The 16,902-nt window shown below is 40.3% G+C and overlaps 1 protein-coding gene across 2 annotated transcripts in view; it reads right to left on the bottom strand.

Moving 5' to 3' along the window:
- The window catches only part of LOC109041260 (follistatin-related protein 5), a 214,353-nt gene that overhangs the window by 153,288 nt on the left and 44,163 nt on the right, over window positions 1–16,902 (bottom strand). The window lies entirely within an intron of this gene.

Genomic DNA, 16,902 nt, shown 5'->3' with positions numbered 1-16,902 from the left:
TCAAAATGTGTATAAACGGAGTTATGACCTTTGAAGTTTCCAAATTTTGTCCAACCTCTCCTATTAATTGGATCCACTGTGAGGCGCCTGGATTAAACTACGCTGGTTAAGGAGTATTTGATATTTGTTTATTGGCTTCAGAGGTCTTCCCGTTAATAGGAACGATTTTATGTATCATTGAGTATATTGGATACTTACGTTTTATGGGTAAAAAAAAATAAGATGAATATTTAGGTGTAATGAAACTGCTGATTATATTCTCAAGAAAACCTCGCATTTTTAAGTTGTATTTATTTACTTGTGTAGTTTTTATTGTCAATTCTATTCCATACCGGAATCGCCCCTTCTCTATGCAACGACGACCTACGAAGGCGAAGAAGAGTATTAGTACCTGTTACATTTCGTCACCACAGGCTGGGAAAATTGAAGGCGCATAGGGTGCAACTATTCGAGCTCGAGTGATGTCCGTGTTGCATGCACAAGAGATTGCAGGCGCTCTTATTTTTTCAATCGCAACGTCAGAACTGTGTATTAGCCTCGACTACACCTATTGTATGTGTTCAAGGAATATCTGTATTGCATCTACGATTGTGCTGACCATTATAATCATCTGACTTCAAGAGACTTCAAGTCAGTTTTAGTCAGTTAGTTCTTTGGTGATTTAGTAAACAACTTGTCACGAAAGGATTAAATCAAAATATTCATAGAGATTTTTCCTTGTCATGCTTTTCTAAAAGACATACACAGAGACAAACCTTTGGTTTATGGACCTAACTGTTGCTCATGCGGAGCAACATTAATAGTGGCAAATGAACAAGTGCGATTTTCGGTCTTTGAACCATACCAAGATATAAATAAAACCATCAGAATATATATTTCTTTGTATGGTTCTCAGATCGAAAATCAGTAGTTCATTTACAACTATTAAGATGTTCTATGGAAAACAATATGCTTTATAATCAAAGATTTTTTTCAGTGTGTAGCAAGCAGAGACAACTAGTATTAAGTTAAGTAAGTTAATTTATTTAAAGACATTCAGCATCTTAGGCTATCAACGTCTTCACAAAGAATTTGGAAGATGGATGTATGTATATACAAAAATTTAAGACTTTCGCTTAAATATACATACAACACAACAATTATAATTAAAGCTTCCTAGTATTGATTTGTATCAAACGGTTCTATTTCTACCATTGTGAGAAGAGCTTTCGCCTCATTTTAACCTTTTTCCAGGAACATGACAATAATCCCAACAGTTTGTGTGTACTCAGTCTAGCCTCAGTGTACAAACTTACATCCAAAATTCGGTAATGAACCACGAAAGTTCACCGAAAATCTAAAATCTAATTTCGGGACGATCCGGCAATTTTGGTGGTCAGTATAGGAGCCGCAATATCTGCTCTCGGGAGAGCATACATGTCTTAAACGGTTTTCCGAAATGAGGGAACGTGGGTCTACGCGGCCTCATTATACGTGTTTTCACGGATGTTTTGCCTTTTTTCAGCGAGTCAGTTTCACCTCCCACCCCCGCATTAGCTCCTCCTGTGACGGGTTTTAAAGTAATTAATGAAAATGCGGCGTCCTCTCGCCGGTAATTATTGTCGTCCACCGCTACGCATTTACATTTTTTCTGCGATGTTGCCGAAAGGAAAATATCTCCTACCTCGCATCGAGGCTTAGTTTTGAAAATTATCATCACACAGATAGTGTTTTGTTTTCGCTTCCTGTTGTTTGAATAACCATTTGAAAGAGGCTTCTGTTTTCACTGCTGGCGTCGCATCGTCAGAATCACATGACACACAGTGGCGTGGCATATTTTGCGATACATCGATTCATCTGCCATTGAAACCTATGGAAAAGGATCGATAAACAGGGTGTTCGCAAATCGATTCTTTACCACAGCTTCAAATGGGGGTATATCGATAATTGGTCATTTACGCTTTGCCGCACTGATCACATAATATCGTCAAAAAACTGTATTGATGACATGAATTAAACCCCTGTGAGGTTCAATTTGATAGCTCTCAGAGCAACCAATCCGATCTATTTCCCTTTTATTATTTAGATTATTTACTTTTTTTATAGCCACTAAAACTTCCTTTTAACGTGATAATGAGGTCAGTAATCATTATTACATTGATTAGAGAGGAAAGAGAAGAGAAAAAAGGTCTGGACACGTTGCGATGGTCGTCGGAGTATAATTTTTTGATCAACAGTTATCTTCATTATCGATACTGCTACGACCAAGTCTAAATTTAAAAGTCCTAGCAAACATCACTCATACACGATTATGTTTCCTTTAAAAGTCAAGAAGTTTAAAGCACTACCGTTATGTAAAGATAAAAATGTTTATACAGTAAAAGTTTGAAAAAGCGAAGTAAAAATTAGGGACGAACTCCATCAACAAAACCACACGAGAACATGGCATCAACGCCATCTGGATCCCAACAAGTGCAGAATTAGATAAAAAATCAACACCTCGCAAAAAATTTCATTAAAATCGCGCAGACCGTGCATTCCCGCGGAGATCAAATACCACCAATTCCCGAATACGGGACTTTAACGCCATCCATATACTGAAATGCAGAGCACTGTGCTATTCCTGTCAGATCGTAAAAAAGACAGAAGCATATAATTGAATCAAATAAACCTGGTGGAGAGCGATACGACAATATTCACACGGTAGTATTAAAATATTACCGTGTATTACGGCAATATTTCAGATAATACTATACCATTGCGATGGGAAGCACCAATTTTCTTACTTAATATTATATCCACCGCTAGATCTATTTCTCGTTATTTCAATTTCATATTATTGATGATATTTAAGTGTATATTATTTAATGAAGGCCATGGAACCTCGATTACTGAGCTTCCGATCACGCTGGTGGTATAAATGCTGGCAAATGCCGTTGTCGTGAAACTGAGTCTAAAACAATCTTGAAAATTTTATGTTGTGTTACTGTTTTGCTCCGTTTCTGCGGTTACCACGGGCAAACGAATTAATATTTCCCAAATAAACGAATACAATTCGAATTCGAGAAATTCCGATGACCAAATGCCTGTGTGGAAAGTGGCTATTTACATTGCATTTTAAAATGAATTAACGGGAAATTGATTGACGTCATTCTGGGCGGAAGTATAGAGAACTTTTCTTGGAAGGACCGCCTCAGCGTTAGTTTCATTTTGAGATGCTCTTCGAAAACAATATCGATGAGCTCATCTGGCGAAGCATCAACAAAACAAAGGTTCACCTTTGAGAGTGTTAGATTCTGGGGAAAACGTTTCTCCATTTTTTCCAGGAAATAAAACGGATAGAAAAGTTACTTGTAATGGCCATTAAAAATTTTTGGCTTACGGTCTAAGGATGAGGAAATTTACTTTGAGATTAATGAGGTATAAATACTGGAGGTAAACATCCACTACCTCCAAATTGGACGAATTTAATTAATCAACCTAATATCCGCATTATTTGAAAACAATACAAGTAAATTCCTGGAAATTTAACCTGGTTTCTTTTCAAATCTAAACTCAACGGAGATGGATTTCTGAAGGCAGTGCGTTACATAATGGAGGTCGAAAATCACATCGCACTCGACGTCATGACCGGACAGCTTGTTTGGTAGTAATGTTAACAGGATGACGAAACAAAGGCTAAAGAGGATGCATGATTGAGTTCCTCCTGCGAGGAGACGGAAAGGACGTCCAACGATAGGATGGCGACAGGGGCTTTTAAATGAAATGAGAGTGCCAACTCCCTGAAATGCTGCGGGAGGACAGGGTATACTATGGCGGCTGGGTTCCGCAGAGCGCTGTGAAAGTGGCTCTTACGTATGTATGTAATAAGAATTATAGGAATATGAATGATAATCAATATAGACTGTAGGAATCACCCTGGTAAAAATTGGCAGTAGAATCTGTGTTCCAAAATACCATATACCTACAGCCGGCTGTAAGATTTCCAATAGCTTCTATAGCCGGCTACACAATTTCTTATAGCCTTTTATAGCCGATGGCGATTAAGCAACAGCCAGGCGATGAAGTGTATGCTAAACGTTACTAATCACGGATGCTAGGACTCAGTGAGTTTTTGGAATACTGCTCTATTTTTGGGCCGTAGTATCTTGATTTATTTTGCGAGGAAAGCTCCGTACTTTTGATGGATGCCTGCCATTACTAATATATTAGTGCGCCTTCAGTTTCGTATGATACTGTGCAATACCTCTGGTGTGAAATAGTTGCTTCAAGCGCCGTGGCAGGCGGGCAGCCAGCGCGAAACACGCATTGGCGCCTACAAACCTAACAGGGATACTTCACGCATTGCGTAATGCGTGAAGTATCCCTGTTAGTTTGTAGGCGCCAGTGCGTCGCCACTCCGCTTTGTGTTAGGCTCTAATATTTAATCTGGCGGAGTCAGCGTTATTCAACTCATGATTTTGAAATGTTTGCACATCCTGTATGGATTATTCTCATTTTAATTGATGAAAAAAATATGTATTTAAGGAAAATATAATGTGTGTTTTGTAAATATTATGGTGGTTCCGTATGAAACTCAATGATTTCCAAAGCATACGAATTTCTACACAATTTTTTATAGCCTTTTATAATCGATGGCGAAAAAGCAACAGCCAGGCGATAAAGTGTAAAGCCCGGCGATAGGAACTATAGCCCGGCTGCATAATTTTTTATCGCTTCGTATAGCCCGGCCGTATGATTTTCTCCGCATTCTACAGCCGGCTATATGATTTTCTGTAGCCTTCTTTAGCCGGCTATAAGAATTCCTATGGTATTTTGAAACGCAGCTCTTATCGCCAATTTTTACCAGGGCACATCTTGGCGACTCATTTAAGTTTTTCGGAAAATGAGAATACTCACACAAATAATATTGCTGCGTATAAAATGTATGACAAGCTAAATTCACTGTAATTTTTCCTTTTTTTAAAGTTCTGATAAAGAAAATTTGAGAAAAGCAGCCGAAATTGCGAGAATATTGACTGCCTCGTAACTTCATAGGGCGGCATTCCCCATTTACACGCGTGTTTTTTAAGCAAGTTAGATTATGAAGCTCCTTCAATAATCGTTAAATTCAGAAACCGAGGTATTCCTCTACTCAGTACACTCAGTGGTTTTCATCTGTAAACAAAATTCATCTAATTTCAGATCAGACCCCGTCAAAGTCTCTATTCCAATTTTCTGACTTAAAGGTTTTCAAGGTCAAACATCGTGCCAACTATCAATTCGGACACTGTATCAATGATTGAAGCGTGAAAAATATAAAGATCTGGAGGGTGCAAATTTCGGACTCGCTGGCAATGAGAAACCTCAAACGAAAGAAATATTGATTCAAGTGATAAAAAACGTGCAGGAAATCTAAACGGGTCTCAGGCGGATAGCTAAGTACGATGGGATCGCGGGGGTGGGAAGTCTGCGAATAATTGGAATTAAAATTAGTTAACGCTAATCTCTGGGTCCCTTTCACTCTCACCCTCCTTTCTCCCTTCGCTCTAAACAAAGAGATTATGCAGCGCAAACTACTTACTGATGTTTACTTTGCGTAGCCGTCCTTTCAACCGCCTCGGATGATGCAGGGCTTCACTTGCGTGAGAGTCTCTCTCTCATTCCATGCCATGAACTGATTCAAGGACAAATGGACTGCCTCTTGCGATAAGGAGCTACTGTTTTTGGCTTAGTCCTAAAAGCACCTAGGTATCTGCATAAAGAGAAAGTAAGGAAGAAGAAAAAGGACAGGCAGATGATAGAGAAGAGGGAAGAAGGTAGAAGGAAAAGAAGGATAAAAAGAAGGAGAGCAAGAAGAAGAAGGATAAATAGAAGGAGAGAAATAAAAAAAAGAAATGGGAAAAGAGAAAAATCCCCGAGTTCCTCGGAACAGGGGCACAAAAACGTCCTTTTTTGAAAATCTCTCTTCGGTATAAGTTTTCTTAAAAATTTGACTGATCTAATTTAAAGGGACCGACTGATTTAGCTGAAACATAATGAGTTCCTGTTGAACTCAGTCCGTTATTTTATCCGAAATATAGAATAAGACAGGAATTCTGCAATGTCTGAACCAAGAAAGGCGTTCCTGCAGTTCCATCGTCGATATGGATTTCGTTCCAATACTGTTCATATTTTTAAGTGCTTCTGCTAGGATGTTATTTGAAGGGCGATAAAAAAAATACAATATTGAGCTTGATCAGTCAAACGCTAAAACGTAAATAAAGGCAGTTAATCTACAATGTCATAAACCAATATGTGTGATTAGGAGGAAAGATCTTGTGATTTCATCATCAATACATTTAAAACCATGCCTAGATAAAATGGGGAAAAAAGAGGTGTAAGGGGACCCTTGGATGATGCACTGGAAAAAAAAAACACATTGGATCTAGAGTCCAGACTCTTGAAAACGTTGACAAGAAACAGGAATCTTGATTCAATCAGATTTAAGCTTAAATCAAAAGAAAATCCGTTCAAATTAAGAGGCTTGGTTCTTGATATGAGCTTAAATCTGATTGAATCAAGCGTATTTTTTTTTGTCGATGTTTTTAAGAGTCTGGACTCCAGATACAATGTGTTTTTTTTTCCAGTGTACAAAAGGAAGTGACTCGACAAATTACTACGATGTCCATCTCTTCTTCTTCGTCTTCTTATTAATTTTCGTCCTAACCCATCACTTCTCCTCTCCCTCCCTATTTTTCAAAAACAAGCCAAAACACTCCACTTACAAAGGATCCGATCCGACCAAAATTTTCGCTCCCACCCCCTCCGATCCAGCAACGGGGTGGATAATGTATGAGGTTTTGTCGCGGGCTTTCAAGGGAGGAGCCGACTCAGCAGCGGAGCTCTCGCTGCCGTCGCCGGAACAGTCATCACCGTCAACTCAGTTTCAGCCTCATTTCCTTCCAACTTTCAGCGCTCTCAACTTGGTAACCGCCGAGCTACTTACGGCTGCATAGCAGGCACATCGTGAGACTTGCTGACGTCACCGTTGTGTTATGACGAATGGCTACGACCTCGTTACGTGTCCCTTGACGGGCACTAAATGACTGGTGCCTCTCGAACGCATGAAGGTGGTTCTTCAGCAGTTCCACACTTGGGAGAGCGATTCGAGAGTCGATAGATCAATGTAGAGTCCCTTTATACTGAGAGTTAAGACAACACCCCTCATGGAGTCACAAACGGGAATAAAGATTACACAAATTGAACGTTTTTCGTAATCTTTGATCGGCTCGTTCTTAAATTCCTTTCTCCGTTCCTTCTCTCATTCCGTTTGTTCCTTGTCGAACCCGAAATTCCTCGGTCCATTCCAGATTATAATCTTTGCAATTGGTGAAAATGTAATCTTTATTCCCCTTTGTGACACTGTGAAGGCCTAAAATCCGGTTAACCAATCAGAAATGGATTCGCATTGTCTTGACTCTCAGTATAAAGGGACTCTAGATCAATGCTGCCATGCTAAGGAGAAACGCCGTATGAGCCTTTAGGCGTTGCGAAATTTCCCCTGGCAAATCACTAATTTTCAGGAACATTTTTGAATCTTTGTCTACCAATTTTGCAGATAATTTTGTTTGTAATTTGATTTGAAACGTTTGATAATTTCAAGGAAAAATATTCATAAACATTCTGAAAAACAAACATTTTATGGAAGAAAATTTTGCAACTCTCGAATGTTCATACGGCGTTCTTCCTTAGCACGGCAGAATGAGTCAGTTCCGCTGGTCACAGAATCGTGTTTCGATGCTTGATTCTTGCAGATTAGCTAAAAATATCTTCGAGCAGGGAGAGGCCGAATAATTTAACCAAGGTGAAGTAACTTTTAAGGAGGAATCAAAATCCAGAAATATAACGGAGCAGTTTGAAAAAACTTGATAGATTTTCCGAAAAGTTAAGTATAGTCAATAGCATGGCCGGATTTACCTACTTGCCGCCCATGGGCCGCCTGTAGTTTGCTGCCCTTTTCTCATTCATTTTGAAACATCAATAAAAACCGTCAAGTGAACGTGCCGGAGGGAGAAGGGTGCATAAGACGCGTTCACTCGTGTTGGACACAATTTTTGCGTAAGCCCTGTCAACACCATTCGCAAAAGTTCACGGAAGTTCGCGCGAAAGTTCAGTTCCGTAAACCTGTCTCTGTGGGGACAAGGCCTTTCATTTGTAAGACATGAACTAAAAAATTAAGAAAGACAAACATAAATGTGGTTTAATAATTTTAACTTAGGCCGCCGTGCCGCACTAACCACACTGTGTTTGGCGCAATGCGTGAAGTATTCATGTAGTCTTGTAGGCACTGTGCGCTTCACGCCGCGCCGACCGCTGTTGACCGTATTGTGTTTGAGGCAATGCGTGAAGTATTCATGTAGTCTTGTAGGCACTGTGCGTTTCACGCCGCGCCGACCGCTGTTGACCGTATTGTGTTTGACGCAATGCGTGAAGTATTCATGCAGTCTCGTAGGCGCTAATATGTGTTACATGCCGACCGCCGCGTCGAGGGCTTTACTTCTCCTTTTCATCTCAAGTCCTCGTCATCATTTCTGTTTGCGCCGCGCCACTCCGGGCCAAATTACGTGTTTGGTTTCTCTCTTAGCTCAACTAATTAAAGGTGCGCAGTCAATGTATCGCCGAAATACGACAAAATTAGATATTAATGAACTCTTAGGAAATGAGAAATTTTGTCACCTTTTCTTGTTTGTAATTTTTTTCTGAATTCGATTTTTTTGTACCTGCATTTAAAAAAAATTGCAAGATTTGCCGCCCCCTAATTTTGCCGCCATGGGCCGCGGCCCATGTGGCCATCCCCTTAATCCGGCCCTGGTAAATTGTAATAGGAACTTATTTAAAATCGAATGGCGATGTGTTAAAACAATAACAAGACTTGTAAAAACCGCTCATAAGTTTCGGAAACGTGAAAACTAAAATCGGACATGAAAGCACCAGCTCATCCTTTACGGACGAATGCTCCTAAGTGGGGCTTTAATTCTTGATAATCCGACGTATTTCTGGTCCGCCCAAACTTGCCGTGTCTTTCAGCACCCGGGCCCAAAATTTCAGAGATACCCATGTTGCCACATTTGAACCATGTTGAGTTTACCTTGAAACTCACTCTTGCGTGTTGATACTAAATCAGATTTCACGTCAGTTTCTTGAATGGGGGAGTCAAAGGCCAGATTCCTACAGTTCTGAAGCTCTATGTTTTAGATCGTGTCTGATTCAAGGTACAAAGTGAAAAGGTTACATTATTTCTCTTCAGAATTTCACGCTAAAACGTGATTCATACTACCAAGAGGTTGAAAAGATTGATAATTCAACACGCAAAAAAGTATAATGATGTCTTCGGTAATAATTGCTCAACAGTTTCTGCGTAAAAAACCAAGTGAGTGAACATTTTGCAACGTTAAAACATAGTTACGCCCTTTCGACTGAGAAACGCCGACTGGATCAGGGTTTCGCACATACGCTGATACTGCATTTAGTAGTGTATTTCTGAACTTCTTACCGCAGGAATCGCTTTGCGCCTCAAGGAAATTCTGAATAAACTTCAAATCAGTTCGCTTTAATGCGTACCAAACTTCGCAAATCCTACTGGCATGGGTCAGTTTCGCTGGTCACAGAATGGTCATTTGAGGTTTGATTCTCAGACCAGCTAAAAATAATAAGATCTCTCAAAACAGCAACTTTCTACGTTCAATAATCGAGATATCGCGCTTTGAAAAATTCGGTCTATGACCTCATCCACCGCGGTAGTGACACCCTTGGTTCCTTCCACCTTGATTTCATCCGAGTTTCATGTTGAGTGGTCAGTGCAAATAAGTGTAATGAAAGCAAGGTGTAGGAAACCAAGGGTGTCACTACTGCGGTGGATGACGTCATAACCCGAATTTATCAAAGCGCGATACCTCGTTTTATATTGAACGTAGAAAGACACTGTATGGACGGATCTGATTATTTTTGCCTGATCTACAAGAATCAAACATCAAAACATAAGTTTATGACCAGCGCAACTGACCCATTGAATTTTTATGATGATTAGCTCGATGGTCGATTACTTAAATTGTGAGCCTGAAAAAATGAAATTACCCTCACCCCCTCAGCAATTTGGCAGCGATTGGGCTGAAGGCGCTCAATTTCTCGCTCGTAACACGGCGGAATCAATGGAGTCACAAATCCATTCACCTCCCGCGCCGGGATTAAGATCCGATTCAAAAGCTCCTCGTTTGAAACTAAACGGAAGATTTCCCCTGTCCCCCGCCCCCTCCTCTGCGCTCCCCCTTCTCCCGCATCGCCTTTGGTGTCTATTATGAGCCGGGCCCAACTCGAAGCGTCTGTTTTGATCCGCTTTAAACTCTAAATCTGTCTGCGACCCGACGCTGAATCCCCGAATTTTCGACCGAGAGCTTGCCACGTCGCGCGTCAAATCGGGAAATCTCCCGGGCGTTGGAGCGTGAAATTTGGGGTTTCCGTTAAACCCTCGCGCGCCAGCAGGCTGCTTGTTGGAATTGATAGACAAAGTGCTAGACAAAGAAGACATAGGGAGTATGGAGCGATCCTATTGGTTATGGGTGGTTTCTTTAGAGTACAATAAAATAAATTACACAGTGGGCAACAAGGCTAATTTTCACGCAAATAGTACCAAAACGTTTGGGCTGAAATCTCAGCCTTTTTCAGTTCGATAAACAGTAAAAAAAATTGTAAAAATCTAAAACGTGGTACTTGGCTGTATATCTTTCAAAGCGAGAATAATGTTGTTATCATATCTCAATTCTTTAGAGTAAGGAGGAAAATGATGGACTAACTATGGGTCTCTCGCGGGTTGCCGTAGGTTAGTCTATTACCTACCTCCTTTGTCCATTGCAACCACCCGCTTTCACCAATAGGATCCCTCCATATCTGCAGTTTTGTCCTCTTTTTCTATAGTTTTGTCTATCAATTTCAACAATTGGACCGCTGGACACAATGTTTTAGAGACCCCGCATGAACAATCTACGCAATGAATTGGGTAAAGCAAAAAATCGGAGACCAATGCTACTTTTCGCCAAATGGGTCAGTTCCGCAAGTCTTGGAATCGTGTTTGATGCTTGACTCTTGTCGAACAGCTAAAAAAATAGAGATCAGACCAAACAGAATCTCTCTTTGTTCATTATTGACGGAGATATCGCGCTTTGAAAAATTCGGTTTATGACGGCATCCACCGTGATAGTAACCCCCTTGGTTTCTTCAACCTTGCTTTCACCCAAGAAACTGGAGCTAATGTGTGTTTCCCCATATGACGGAAGCGAGGTGGGAGAAACCGAGAGGGTTTATTCCGTGGTGAATGACGCCATAAAATTAATTTTTCAAAGCGCTAGATCTCAGATAATACTGAACGTAGGAAGTTGCTGTCTGGATAGATGTTATCATTTTTAGCTGATCTATACAATAATCAGCATCAAAACACGATTCTGCGACCAGCGCAACTGACTCTTTCCGCGTGTGGATTTGGTCGACTTTTTCAACCAGATCGGCAGGGTTGTAAACCGAAGGAGAAACACGCTCTACTGAAGTCAATTATAACTACATTCTGTTGCTCGATGAATTTGGAATCGTGCATCTAAAAAATTTCAAGAAGGACTGCCTAAAATTTTCTTCAAAAATACATATTTTATCGAGGAAATTTGGCAGTATTCAAACGTTCATTCGACGTTCTTTCTTAGCACGGCAGCATACGCCTTAGCTCACTCGCTGTCTCTAATTTTGCACTTTATTACAGGTTACCGACACAAGCTAAGCTGATTCCACCCTAAGAGGAAACAAGAGCCTTAATTTGAATTACAGGCTGTGCAGCATCCCCTACCGTGAATCATCGACAATCTGTATTTTACCATTTGAAGCTATGGTAAAGATCGATTATTGAGAAGTTCGTCACACACGTTCCTATAATCGATTATTTTACATAGGTTTAAATATCAAGGCACAAGACGCTCAACACGCCACTGTCTGAATTGCTGATTGTTTCGACAGATATTCGCTGTCGGCCGATACAAAACTCTTCAGCTTGAGAGAAATAATATACGTGTTTTTTTTCGTCATCAAATAACTCCGAAACGAAGTAAATAAAAAATATGCGTCAAAAACTTCTAAGTTTGGATAGACTGACGGGCATTGGGACTGGGTTGAGTCTAACTTTTTTCCCAACGCGCATGATAAATTATTTTTTCAACATCCTCAAACAAAGAAAATTCGGATAATCGTCTCAAAAGGTAAGGGATGCAACACAGTCCGTGGTTCAAATTATGGCTCTTGCTTTCTTTTCGCAGGTCAGCGACACAAGTTGAGCTGATTCCAATAGTTGAAATATTTCTTGTATCGAACGTTTCAAAAATTTCAGAAAATGCCTGTGATCGTGGGCAAGCTTGAATGCTGACGTTTTGTAAGGGGCTACTCAGACATTATCTTTGAAGTGATATAGTTCCTATGAGAAAGATTCGCTATTACTGCCCCTTCTGCTATAGAATAAAAGAATAGCTCACCCAAATTTTTTGCCGTTATTATCTCAACACAACCATTTCTATGATTCCATTTGAGGTAAAGGTACTATTGTAGCCATCTCATATTTTCCTCCTGAAAAGGACGTGAAACAAAGGGATGCAGCAACTTAAACCAAGTCAGCTTAAGATAAAGGTTGCCGGCCAGGTTGGCCTAGTGTTAGCGCGTCTGACTCTAGGTCAGTAGGTCCCGGGTTCGAATCCCGGTGGTGGCGACAAATTTTCATGGAACTGACGAGTGGATCTGTAAGCAGAATTCGCTCGGCCTTAATCCGTGAAAATTTGTAAGCCCGAGCATGGATGTCTACCAAACTTCCTGATGTCTTCGGACAATAAATAGTGCCTATAGATGGCTGTAGATTCCTAAAGGAATAGAAGCCATTAAACTCTCAATAAAAAAAAAAAAAAAAAAAAAAAAAGATAAAGGTTAGAAATTTAAGTCCAAAGTAATCCTTATAAATGGAAAACCGAGTAGAAGTAGCCGATAAGTATGGAGGGAAAGTAAGGGAGAAGGGTTTCAAAAAACGGCTAAAGATGTGAAAATGACGAGATTGGAAAAGCGATCTCAAGGACACGCCACGTAAGGTAGGAGACGCTTTCTCCGTCTTTTTTCTATCTCCAGGATAAACATCACTTTCCGTGACGCTGAATTTTTTGTGGCCGACTAAATGCATGAGTTGTTGCCACATTCTTCAACCAGTTAAGATTTTGAGCTTCCTCGCCTTGCAAGGTCACTTTGTGGGATGAAATTTAATATTGTTTTGCAGATAAAGCATCTACGTGTAAAATCTAGCCGCCTCTTATTGTACAATGCCTACTCTGCATGTTCCCGGAATAACATGTTGGTAGCCCTAACCTCGTTATGCAGAAACTCTTGTGCCCGTACTGCCGCCTGGAGCAAAAAACCCATAACTCCATTCCAAATTTTAGATTTTCTTTCCACACATGCAGTCACACATGTCTAATGCAGAAAAACCCAACTGCCACGAGGCTTCATTTTTTTATTTTGAGTTTTTAGTGGTATGCGAGAGTCGCCTAAAAAAATGAAGGATACGTCTTGGTTCGTCTTTTTAAAAAACAGCATTCCGTCGGAGAAAATCTAAAAAAGTCAAATATGTAGGTTCGACGTGTTCACTTTAGACGGCAGTAAAAGGAGATGCTCCAGGTTTACCCATCTCACTGAGAACTCAACGAATGATAACCTTGAGCAGCAAAGATTCTTGCAACTAACGAGTGAACTTTTTTGGTAATTGCCAAAAACTTTGGTTTCTTTCTTTCAGGCTTAACCTATTTTAAGTCCAGGGGACGGGAGCTAATTCCTGGTCGTGTTTGATCCGCTTAAAGCTCATTCAGGCAACACTGGATAAAGTTCAAAATGGTTGGCGAGGAGTTTATTAGAGGCCGAACGAGGGGCCAAGAAACTTCGCGTCTTGAATGCCAAACAGTTTATCCCAGTTTTTGAATGCTTTTCGTCGTGGCGGGACATGATCAACACTTGCGGGGAACGAGGAAGTAAAAAGTTTCTCGGCGGCTAAGAATAAAGAGAAGTAATCGCTGCTTACTCTTGTGACGAAGCCGTGATATGGCTACTAAGGACTGTCCCCAACCGCGATATTATCAATGCAAAATAGCGATAGCTATGCAGAAGCGATATTAATTCTGGCCGCTTCAAGATTATGGTAAAAATGAAAATACGTTTCACAACTTTATCGATATAAGACAGAGCGCCTTCAGAAGCCATTCAGAAAGCCTACGATAGTGAGCCGTCAGTGAAACTTTGGGAGACCTTGAAGAAAAGTGGTTTTAGTGGGGGCTGGTGAATGCTATTAAGGAATTTTATAATGGGACTCCTACGTTACTTCACTAAACATACATTCCACTTTGAGCAGATTTTTTTTCTGGGGGAGGGGGGTGGTAAGCTTCTTGATAGAACTTCGCCTATAAATTGGAAAAAAAAAATCGAAATTCTACCCTTTTTGTCGTGCCCGACAGACATTGAATATCCAGTGTGATAAAAAAGAAAATTTGAAAACACCTTACGAGTTGGCATTGTTTTATATAGATGTAGCCTTCGGCATAACGTATTTATTAGCTTACCTGAAACAGAGAAAATAAGAAACAATTTTATTCACAATCACAATTATTCCATAAGTGTTAATTAATTTAGGGGCAAATTAAGTGGAATCGGGAAAAGATATAATGGGATTGCAGGGTACATTAGAAAAGGATTAAGATCTGAAAGGTGTATAATTCGAATTTTTTTCACTATACATACACGAACAAGACTCTAGACTGGTGAATGAACTAACTAACTAACTAACTAAGCCACAGTGGTAACGATCGATGTTACTTACCGGTCGTCAGTAAATTTAAATCAATGATCACCATTAAAATTGTTAAGCTCAATGCATTCTCTAATACCTACGGTCAGATGAGAATCGGAAACAATTTTCTCTTAAAACTACGTTTTTAAACTGTGAACTTCACACCGTTATAATTCTGGCTTGATCAGACATTTTTTAATAGTTTTGGTCCAAAATATTTGTAGAGCGCTCCATTATGCCATTGCGCCAATATTTAAATTTGCCGATAAAATCAGACAATAATTGCCGCATTAATAGTCTTCATTTTATTTAGATTTTTATTACTGATCATTTTATTTCTTTTTCAATATAATTTCAAACCGCCCCATCCTATATGGTGCAGCAACAATTCTTGAATGCATTTCATGACACATTGTGTCATCTAAAGCAGAAAAAAATGAAAGCGCTGCGGCTTTTTAAATGGCTATATCAGGATGCAACAATTCGTGTTCTCCGGACGTCCGTGTTGCATACACAACAAATTGCGGGCGCTCCGGTTTTCATAGGCGCAACACAACGTATGGCTACGGTTTTTACTTCTCCGGCTAAGAATATTATACGTTGCACTATAACCGCATGTTAACCATGAAATCTTCAAAATTCTGATGAGCCACGTAGCGTCATGGCACTGTTGCAAAATTGTGCAAATCGCGAGTTTATTTTGTGTGCTGAGGTCCCTTTTTCCGTGGAAGATGCACTTCATAAATGCAAATTATGACACGTCAGTTATTTAAATACTCATAAATTGAAGAGCTTGTGTTTTGATTATCACTACTAGCACATTTTCAAGCTTGCATACTTGAAGCGATAGCCTCACATCATAGAACTTCACACATGTTTCGGCGTTTGCTGAAAAGCGAATAGGCAAATTAAATCGATTAGGCGGAAGGGAAACGGGATGAACTTTGAGGGGGAGGGGATTTTATTGGGCGCTTTTGAGTCGGAAATAGGTTCTGGCGCCAAAATTAGGGGTAGGGTGCAGGACCCCGACTTTCAATATAACTAGGGCACAGTGGCGAGGCGTTGATGATCGATTAGCGATATTTCCCCATTCAAAGCTGTGGTAACGAATCGATTATTAAGGTGTTCGATGCAAACACCCTGTTTATCGATCCTCTCCCATAGGTTTAAATGGCAGATCAATCGATATATCGCAAAGCACGAAACTCACTCTCTTCCGGCCCCAGGCGTCTATGTCTTCAATTAACTGGAACTGTCACGATGAATCTATTCCGAGGCAACTCAGTCACGGCCGCTAATTTTAAATTTTAAAATGAAAACTGGTTCGTGAGACAAGCGACTAAAACTTTGCACAGCAAGGACAGATACAATATTATTAGATACTCTGCTTCGACAATCCAAGCACTATAATCAGACGAGGTAAAAGTTTAGTTCGGATGTCAACGCTCCTTTCCGCCAGATGATCGATGAGCAACTTGTTGAGCGTGGAATTCGTCAAATGATGACTGATGAATGTCGGTATGAGTATTTTGCACGGCGATTTGTTGCAAATTAGGTCAGGATTTCTAAATAAATTGAACAGCAACCTGATTATCCAAATGTTGTGTTTGTCAGGTAGACATAGATGACATGGGTTCAAAGGTGGAGCGTAATTGGTCGGCTATGTCTTCTTGCTGCTTCGTCGTGCCTACGTCGGGTAGAACTCATCTGACAAGCTAAAGGCACCTCTTAAGTTTCCGACAGTGTGTCGTCCATTCCACCTGACAAAGGCACGACAAAGCGCAGCGATAAGACATTAGCCGACCAATCACGCTCCGCTTTTAACCTATGGCATCTATATCTACCCGACAAACACGAAATTTCAACAATTAGGCTGCAGCTCTTTGGTAAACCAACTCTCTCTAAAAAAGACGTTAACATGAGTCTGTGGTAGTTCTTGCAAAATGAAGATTTTTTGTGGATCCCGACGTACCTTTATTGAACCTAACGTTACTTCACCCAGGTGATGTTATAATTTCAACTTTCCATCTGGAAGAACTTCAGATTTTGTGGTTCGGTCG

This window comes from Bemisia tabaci, chromosome 1, assembly GCF_918797505.1.
Source record: "Bemisia tabaci chromosome 1, PGI_BMITA_v3".
Classification (NCBI taxonomy): Eukaryota; Metazoa; Arthropoda; class Insecta; order Hemiptera; family Aleyrodidae; genus Bemisia; species Bemisia tabaci.
Note: the sequence above shows the minus strand (reverse complement) of the source record. Positions and strands in the feature narration are given on the sequence as shown.